Consider the following 10343-nt stretch of genomic DNA (forward strand, 5'->3'; position numbering starts at 1 on the left):
TTATCATGTAGGCTTGGTATTATTAGTAACTGTGCTATTCTATCTCCTGGTGAAATTATTGATATACCCTTTGGAGAACTGGCTATAATTTTTATTTCACCTTCATAATCAGGATCAATTACCCCAGGACTTATCAAAAGTCCTTTCAGAATAGAAGAGCTGCGTCCCAATAATAAGCCTACTGTTCCTTTGGGAAGAGGTCCTTTTACCCCTGTGGGAATGATTTGAACTCCCATCTCTGGAGTTAGTACTGATTTGGCGGAGGCGCAGATGTCCAACCCTGCGCTCCCTCTGGTTTGTCTGATGAGGGATCTGATGTCCTTGGCACTACCCTGATGGGGTTGCTGGGGTTGCTGGGTTCCTCCAGTGCTCCATATATTTGTGGTTTGGGGCCCTGGAGCATTGGGGCCCCCTGTCCATTTTTTGGCAACGGAGCCCGATGCCTTTGTCCACGATATTGTGGATAAACACCTTGTCCTTGTTCATTTTTTGATAATGGAGTACCCTCTATGGTGGTTTGAGAACGGCATTCATTAGCCCAATATAATGGAGTACCCTCTATGGTGGTTTGAGAACGGCATTCATTAGCCCAATGTCTCCCTCTACGGCATCATGGGCAAATACCCGGTATTCTACTCCTTTGATACCTAGTTTTGTTAAACCCTCCTCCTATGGGGCAATTCCTTTTAAAATGTCCTGTTTGTTGACAATTGTAGCATGTTCTTGGCCTGGCATATAAAGCCTGTTTTACTGCAGCTGCCACAATTTGCCCTTGTTCATTAATGTCTCTGGCATCTAAAGCCTGTTTTACTGCAGCTGCCATGACTTGCTCTTGTTCATTAATGTCTCTACATAATTTAATATATGTGTTTAAATCTTCCTGTTTCCATGGTCTAATGATATCTCTGCACCAACGATTTGCTTGGTCATAAGCCAGTTGTTTTATTAATGGCATTGCTTGTTCTGTATTCCCAAAAACTCTAGTAGCTGTTTGAATAAGCCTATCTACAAATTCAGCATAAGGTTCATTAGCTCCTTGTATTATCTTAGATAATTGACCTTGTAAACCTCCATGTCCTTGTAAAGTCTTCCATGCCTTAACTGCATCTACAGCAATTTGTAAATATACACCAGGATCATATGCAATTTGTTGCTGCCGATCCTCATAAGGTCCCTTTCCTAACAACATATCTAGATTTCTCTGAGGATAACCAGCTGCTGCATTTCACCTAGCCGTCTCCTTGCAAAATTCCTCATTGGCAACCTTCCATAACAGGTATTGTCCTCCAGTTAGCACAGCTTTACAAACATTAGCCCAATCTGCTGGCGTCATGTTTAAGTTGGTAATGGATTCAACCAAGCTTACAGTGAAGGGTGCTTGAGGACCATAGGTTGTTACAGACTCTTTTAGCTCCTTCACTGATTTAAACCCTGGTGAATTCGCTGCCCTCCTACCTCAAATACAGGGCATACTTGAGATCCTGTCTCAGGATCCCAACTATCAACTGCGGGGGTTGGGAGTCTCCTAGCATATGGAGGTGGTGCTGTTGATTGGACACTTATGCCCTCTGGTGATAGAATGCTGTTAGTAGCAGTCTCCTGTAGAGGTGGTGCTGTTGGTTGGACACTTTCGCTCTCTGATAGAAAGGTGTTATTAGCAGTCTCCTGTTGTAATTTTTCCCCTGATGGCTTTTTCTGCTCTAAACTTCCTTCCTCTGTCTCACTAGCTCGAAAGACCTTCTCTTTTACTTGAATCTTTTCCTCTTTCTGACTAACTTGAGAGACCTTCTCTTTTACTTGAATCAATATGTCTTCTCCTTCCTCTACCTTTGTCTGAACTGAAGGCTTTGGACTAAGCAAACCAGATACGTTCGTCCACAATGGCAATGTGCCAACTGGCAGAGTCCCTGGGTTGTTCTTTTCTATTCTTTTTAAATCTTCACCATGATGGTCCCACTGTGATATATCTAACAACTCCTCCTTAAAAAGCCATGGGCTACATTTTTGTATTATATCAACATATGCCCTGACTGCTCTTGATTTTACTGGGAAGCCTCCTTGCTCTAACAATTTACTTAACATTCTTTCGGTTTGTTTTTTACTAATTGCTGATCCCGTATTTCTACTATAATACAACCCAGCAAGATAACACCAAACCAAACCGAGACAGAATCCAATAAAAATGGAACAACAAAAATTCATTATAGCCTTTCTATCCTCCTGACATGTGCATCCGTCCTTTCTCCCTATTTGTTCCTCAGACTCAAATAGTTTTTCCTCAGATGTGAGCGGTTTTTCTTCCCTCTCACTCATCTCCAGGGACAGGCAAGTTAAACAAAACTGAAGCAAAACAAAAGAGGAAACTTAGAATGGCTACCCATCCTCTCACCCTGCCCTCAGGGGCGAGCAGTTTACTTACCCTCAGTCGCTCCCCGTGTGAGCCACCAAATGCCGCAGTCTGGCTGGGCACAATTCAGGAGCCACTTGTCAAAAGAAACTAACTTTATTTTTAGAACTACAAACGCCAAGCAAAACAGCTCCTCAGGAAAAAAAAAAAAACCCTCAGAGCCCAACTGCCACCACCGGCTTCCACAAGCCTCTCACCCACACAAGCCTCCCCACCTCCCACAATCCTCCTGCTCTTGAGGCCGATTGGCTGGGTCACATGGGCGGAGCCAAAGAAGTCCCCCAATGAGCAGCTCCATGGTCTGAAAGGGCAGGGAAACAGCCCAATGAGCAGCTCTGTGGAGGAGCCAATCAGCTAGATGTTGCTGGGGCCGCTGTGAGCCAATCATCAGCTGGCAGCTGGAAGTTTGCTGGCAGCTGGAAGTTTGCTGGGGCCCCTTTGGCTGTGGGTCTCAACACTCACCCTGGCTAAGCAAGCACAAGAAAGAGGCAACCCCATGCAAGACTCCCTGCTACCTCAGCAACAGGATAACTGCTAGCATCACCTAGTTGAGATACCTCTGGTACAGCCAGTCCCACAGGGCCCTTGGTGACGTCTTACCAGGTCCTTATTGTTGTCTCTTGATAGAAGTGGCCATATTCCAGTTTCAAGGTGGCAGCAGCCTCAAGCTTATATATACCCTGATATTGCACTGTGGAGTCATGCTTTGGTGAATAAGGAACCCCAGCACAGGGCACCTCTCCCCAGGTTGCTGGGGCAGTGCGGTGGGGTGGGCCTCTCCCTGGGCCTAATTTATGCTTTTATATAGCTATGAATTATTAGAATTATATTTTGTCAGAGATGACTCACTTGTAATCTTTCTTTCTTTCTTCTTTCTTTCTTTCTTCTATCTTTCTTTCTTTCTTCTATTTCTCTCTCTCTCTCTCTCTCTCTCTCTCTCTCTCTCTCTCTGAGATAAACACACCAATACCATACAAAGACAAGACACTTTGACTTGAAATATCTAACATAACAACTAAGTTAAATGCTTGAGTTCCAAATCCATGTTTGCTTTTAAGAAATATTAAGTCAAGCATAGTGGTGCTCACCTGTAATAAATCACAGCTACTCAGGAAACTGAGTCAGGAGAATTGCAGGTTCAGGGCCAGCTTGGGCAACTTAGCAAGAACCTGTCTCAAAATGTTAAAAAAAAAAAATCTAAAGGGCCGAGCTTGTGGCTCAATTGTAGAGCACTTGCCTAGCAGTGTGAACCCCTGGGTTCAATCCCTAGTACTGGAAAACAGAAAGAAGAAAGAAAAGAAGGGAGGGGAGAGAAAGAAGGAGAGGACCAAAGAGGACAGGAAGGGAAGAGAAGGATAGGATAAGATAGGATTTGTTGAGAGCCACAGCCAAAGGGGCCCCAGCAAACTTCCAGCTGCCAGCAAACTTCCAGCTGCCAGCTGATGATTGGCTCACAGCGGCCCCAGCAACATCTAGCTGATTGGCTCCTCCATGGGGCTGCTCATTGGGCTGTTTCCCTGCCCTTTCAGACCACGGAGCTGCTCATTGGGGGACTTCTTTGGCTCCGCCCACGCGACCCAGCCAATCGGCCTCAAGAGCAGGAGGATTGTGGGAGGTGGGGAGGCTTGTGTGGGTGAGAGGCTTGTGGAAGCCGGTGGTGGCAGTTGGGCTCTGAGGGTTTTTTCCTGAGGAGCTGTTTTGTTTGGCGTTTGTAGTTCTAAAAATAAAGTTAGTTTCTTTTGACAAGTGGCTCCTGAATTGTGCCCAGACAGACTGCGGCAAGGATTAAAATATTGCCAGCCTTGCTTCTCAGAATAAATTCTAACATGCCATTTTTATGGAACTCTAAAACTCTGAGATCTAACAGAGTCTTGGAAATTATTATGAAGAACAGACTTGTGAATATAAAACAAGATAGTTTCCTCCATTTCTGTGACAAAAGTGCACAACATTGTAAAGTTTCTTTTGATAATGAAGAAATTGTAAGTAATGTCCACTCTGAAAAGGAAACTTTATTTTATATAGATGAAAAACTTTATAGAGACAAACCAATTCACAAATTCCAGGCTGCAAGCCTTTCTTTATATTTCCAAACTGAGTTTAATTTCTGTTTTGAGCTACATTCCATCAGGAAGCACAAACTAAATCTGACAGTTTCAGTCCCCGCCTCGACCCAAGGCACAGCCTACATTTTTGTGAAGGTGGCATCTATGTTTATGGAATACCAAGGCACTAGGAAGAGGGACATCTTGACCTCAACAGATATCTGTCTACAAACAAGACTGCCAAGATGTCTTCATCTTCACACCCCTCTAATCTCCCAGTGAAGATCTTTGCAAAAGACTGTTGCGTCTCCTTTGTTAACACACAGGCCTTTTAAACTTGGAACTGCATTGCTGTGACATGGAGAGCTCTGAGGCTCTTTCAAGTCCACTTTTCTAGGCACAGACCCAGACATGTCAACTCAATGTTTTTGAGTCATTCTGAATTTGCAAGAAACAAGGCAATGGTCTCCCATGTTCTCACATACCCGAGATCACAATGGGATTCTTAACCATCCTCCCCTAGGATTTGATGAGGCTAATATGAAGACTAAGAAGAATACAAACAAACCAGCAAATGTAAGATAAAACAACTCAAACTCATATAACTATACCTCACCTAAGACAAATCAAGCCTCAATTATAAATACGTGCAGAGTAAACCAATTAATATGAAAGTAAAATTATATGTATAAATATAATAATATATATTTTATTATATATACATATATAATTATATATATAATTATTCTCTCTCTCTCCCCCCCCAATATCTCCTTCCCTTCCCTCCATCCATAGATATGAACCATTTACTATTGCTAGTCATCCCCTGAGGGCTAAACACATTACATGTTTTATTGCATTCAAAAATGTCAATAATTATAAGATCGGTGCTACCATTCCCATTTTACAGATGAAGAAACTGTGGCATATGTTTTGTTTGTGGGAAGTCAACTTGCATTTGTGAAATTTTAAAATCGTACAAGTGTCTTGACACCCGCTCCCAACCCATATTTAGTCTCCTAAAATGACAGGAAAACTTCACCAATCACAGGCTTAATGGAGTTAAAAAGTTCACCCCTCCAGTTCCTCTTTGCAGCACCCTGCTTTTGAAATACCAGTCAGACCCAGCAACAGCCAACAGTAAATTCCCACCCTCCAAAGTTAAAAAGTTGCGGTTCTCTGTGCATTGGGTTGCAGTGACATTTGTCCAGAGTTGATACCTTCCAGAGCTGGGAGCTTTATATGTACCAGTGGAAAAGCCTATTTTGTCCTCAAGGGGTAGAAAGAAAACTATTTCTCAAAACCTGAGTTGGCTGTGAAGGTCTTTCTTTCTGTCCTGTCTTTTTGGGGTCTCCTCTCCACTCCACCCCTCTTTCTTTTTATAAGAACAAATCAGCAAAATAAAATTTCAGTTTATTGTTGGACAACTTTGTTTCCCACATACATCAAAGAGGCCAAAAATAAAATAAAATAAAACAAAAAGCAACTCCATAAACAACAACAACAAAAAGAAACCTTTTACCTTTTTAATGATCTCATACAAACCAACTAGTTACATGCAGCTAAAGTGCATAAACAAAAAACAATTCCTGGAATGCTTGCAGTAAGATTACTTTCTTTGTTTGTTATTGTTGTTTTTGCTTTTTGTTACAAGGGTTCTCTCTCTCTCTCTCTCTCTCTCTCTCTCTCTCTCTCTCTCTCATAATGAACATGGTCATGTCACAACTAAAAACAGAAGTAGGACAGAGAATATTCTGAAGGCTGGTTTGGTCATCTGACATCATTAAAACTGGCTGACCCCTAACCATATGTACAAAAATATAAATTTTTTAAATAAAAATATGAACATTTTCTTTTTTAAAGTACTTTTGAGAAAAAAAAAAGCAGGGCCTTGGAAGTCTTAGTTGTTTTTTGTGGGTTTTTTTGCTCCCTTGTTGCAAATTCACGCTGTGGTTTTGGTGGGGCAGTAGAGACCACGTGTTTTCTGTGGGTAGCACTAACGGAGCGGGGGGTACAGGTGGACCTCTGTACTCCAAGGTGAGTACATTTCATTCTGAGACTCAAAGTGGAGGGTGAAGAGGCATGGTGGTCTTTTTTTTTTTTCTGTTTTAACACAGAGCATGGATGGGTGGGTTCTTTGTCTCAGGAATTCAAAGAATGAAATCCTTGGACACAAGAGTGAAAGCAAAATAACATGATTTATTAGAGGAATAGAAAGAATGCAGAGATCCTGAAGAGGGATGGGTCCTGAGAGGGATGCGAACAGGTGCCGGTTGTCTAGGGGTTTTTAAAGGCATATTTGATGGCCCAGCACAGGTGATTGGTGGGGTGAGGAAAGCTAGCAAGGGCCAACGAAGCTCTTCAAGCTCCCACCTTAATAAGCCAATCAGAAGTGCATACTTAAGAGGATGGTCCAAACTGAGAGAAGGAGTGATTCAGGCGAGGGTAGATTGGTGGTCTGTTGCTAGGCGTAGGGGTAGGGTTAGCAAAGGAAGAGCCTTAGTTGACAATTAGTGAGCAGCAGTGACAGCTTGTTCTCCAGGCCTGATGTCTCCTTTCAGGATGGCATGGTCTTATTCCCTCTTTCCCTTCTCCGAGGCCATTATCCTTTCTGCTTGTGGGAGGTCTACCTTCCTGCTTCATTCCCCCACTATCTAGCCATCCTCATGGTCTTCTGCTTCTTGGTATCAACATCATCATCTTCAGCTGCCCGTTTGCCTGTAGCAGCCTCGGCCTCCTCATCTTTATCACCCTCCTCCTTCTCTTCTTCACCACCCTCTTCCTCCTCTTCTTCCACCTCACTGTCTGCTCTCCATTTTCCTCATTAGCATTTCCATGGGGGGGACATCTCTTCCATTCTCTGCTTCCTCCACAACTTCCTTCTCCTTTAAGTCCTTGGTGATCTTGGAGCTGGTATCCACCACATCTGACATAGTGGGACACATTGGTGATCCTATGTAGCGTATTAAAAAGAAAACTGGAGTTCAGAGACTCTGCCCATAAAGCTATCAGAGTCTGTGGTGGCAGAGGAGGTTGCAGCAATGGGGAAGCTGGACAATGCAAAAATGGCTTTGCAGAGTAGCCAGTATCTATCTATCTATCTTCCTTCCTTCCTTTCTTCCTTCCTACCTTTTCCTCTCTTTGCAGAAGAGCCATTGAGACCAAAATCTAACCAGAGTTACAAGACACAAGACATGACCATAAATGGTGTGACTAGGAGCACCTGAAATACTCTTCACTTCCCACTTGCAATGTATGTGCTTCACAGAAAAACAACAAAAATAACAAACCCACAAGGTATGACAGAGAGCATCATAAGATCCATTCATCCAAAGATGCTGGAGGGCAGGAAGCAGAGGTGGGAGGGTTGAATGGCACAGGGAGAAACCAGTCCAGGCACAGGGGCTGACAAATGCTAGAAAATAACTGCAGAAAAAAAATTTCAGACTAATGGTTATGTTAAAAAATTCACATATTGGTGTGAGGAAGGTTCTGCCTTATGTGTACCAGAAACAAAAATTTCAATTCCTCAAAGGAAAGGGAATATGAAGAGGACCCTTGGCAGAGTGAATCCTGTCTTTCTTGGCCAGGAGAGGTTGGAGAAAAGAGTTGCCACTGCTTCCTTCCAATCCATCATCCTCGTTGCAGGGCAGGTGGCTCAGGGACCTGCATGGCCTTAAGTTGTGCAGGAGATGGATGAGGTGAAGGGGACTTCTCTGCAGAGAAGTTGAACTCCTCAGGGCAGATGGAGGTGAACTGTCTTGTGGAAGAATCTTTTGCTTAAGAAGATCACCAAGGAAAAGAGGTGCAACTGCAAAAGTTTGCTTTTTTAAGGGTCTTTGCTCAATTGACACTGATGGTGAATGAAGGAAAGAGGCTAGAGAAGAGGAGCCACTGGTAATATGTGAGGACTGCATTGCTGAGAAAGCCAAGGGCAAGCCGGTTGCAAAGCAGAAAGGCCAATTCCTTTATGTTGAAAATCGCTGGTGCATTTAAATCCCTTTATTGAACCAACAGTGTTCAAAGGTGTACAGGGAGCAGAAAAGGGATTTATGCAGCAAACTCACCAATTAACCAACATGATGGATGGAAAGAAACTCACAATCATTCTCTGGATAAGGAAAAGAGCCTGCAGCAAAAGGTTGAAGAGCATGTCAGCAATTATTTTGCTGACACATGGGAATGGTGAGGCAAGTCTTCCCTGATAGCACAAATGCTAGGTCAGCTCTGTCTTGAAACCAAATGGTGTTAATGACTTTTCCAAGCACGAACACGGCAACTTTTCCAAAGAGCACTGGGAATTGACTCCTAATTCAGGCTACTACTGACAAGCACAGAGAAAATCACTTGAGAAAACAAAAGGATACCAAACCAGAGAACAGCACAGGGAGATTCTACTAATCATCATGGCTCACTCTGTTTCCACTCTATTCTCTGCCCCAGAACACTGCTCGCCCTCCTTCAACATTGCTCCCCTCTCTTTTACAGAATTCAAGCATCTAGCTTAGAGATGATACAAGGAGCCTTTGATTCCCCTGCCAAGGTCCAGGGAAAAGGTTTGGACACTATCAGCCATCTCTTTACCACTCACACCATCAACTATACAGAGGAGACAGAAGCTCCCCCAAACCTCTCATTATGAAGAACCTTCTCTTTAAGGAAGAGGAGACTCAAATTTATTTATTTATTTTATTTATTTTTTATTTTTGATTCTTTTTTATTATTAGTTTTTCAAAACATTACAAAGCTCTTGACATATCATATTTCATACATTTGATTCAAGCGGATTATGTACTCCCATTTTTACCCCGTATACATATTGCAGATTCACATCGGTTCCACATCCACTTTTTTACATACTGCCATACTAATGACTGTTGTATTCTGCTGCCTTTCCTATCCTCTACTATCCCCCCTCCCCTCTCTTCCCATCATCTCTCTCTACCCCATCTACTGTAATTCATTTCTCTCTCTTGTTTTTTTCCCCTTTCCCCTCACTTCCTCTTATATGTAATTTTCTGTAACAATGAGGGTCTCCTTCCTTCACCATGCAATTTCCCTTCTCTCTCTCTTTCCCTGCCCCCTCTTGGCCCTGTTTAATGGTGATCTTCTTCTCATGCTCTTCCTCTCTATTCTGTTCTTAGTTGCTCTCCTTATATCAAAGATGACATTTGGCATTTATTTTTTAGGGATTGGCTAGCTTCACTAAGCATAATATGTTCTAGTGCCATCCATTTCCCTGCGAATTCCATGATTTTGTCATTTTTTAGTGCTGCGTAATACTCTATGGTGTATAAATGCCACATTTTTTAATCCATTCATCCATTGAAGGGCATCTGGGTTGGTTCCACAGTCTAGCTATTGTGAATTGTGCTGCTGTGAACATCGATGTGGCAGTATCCCTGTAGTATGTTCTTTTAAGGTCTTCAGGGAATAGTCCGAGAAGGGAAATAGCTGGGTCAAATGGTGGTTCCATTCCCAGCTTTCCCAGGCATCTCCATACTGCTTTCCAAATTGGCCGCACCAATTTGCAGTCCCACCAGCAATGTACAAGAGTACCCTTTTCCCCCACATCCTCGCCAGTACTTGTTGTTATTTGACTTCATAATGGCTGCCAATCTTACTGGAGTGAGATGTTATCTTAGGGTGGTTTTGATTTGCATTTCTCTGACTGCTAGAGATGGTGAGCATTTTTTCATGTACTTGTTGATTGATTGTATGTCCTCCTCTGAGAAGTGTCTGTTCAGGTCCTTGGCCCATTTGTTGATTGGGTTATTTGTTATCTTATTGTCTAAGTTTTTGAGTTCTTTGTATACTCTGGATATTAGGGCTCTATCTGAAGTGTGAGGAGTAAAAATTTGTTCCCATGATGTAGGCTCCCTATTTACCTC

The 10343-nt window shown here is 42.8% G+C and overlaps 1 pseudogene; it reads right to left on the reverse strand.

Moving 5' to 3' along the window:
- Nucleotides 1-8085: 8085 nt before the first annotated feature.
- On the reverse strand, nt 8086-8920 carry LOC101968488 (etoposide-induced protein 2.4 homolog pseudogene; annotated as a pseudogene).
- Nucleotides 8921-10343: the final 1423 nt, after the last annotated feature.

The sequence above is a fragment of the Ictidomys tridecemlineatus genome, chromosome 8 (assembly GCF_052094955.1).
Source record: "Ictidomys tridecemlineatus isolate mIctTri1 chromosome 8, mIctTri1.hap1, whole genome shotgun sequence".
NCBI lineage: Eukaryota > Metazoa > Chordata > Mammalia > Rodentia > Sciuridae > Ictidomys > Ictidomys tridecemlineatus.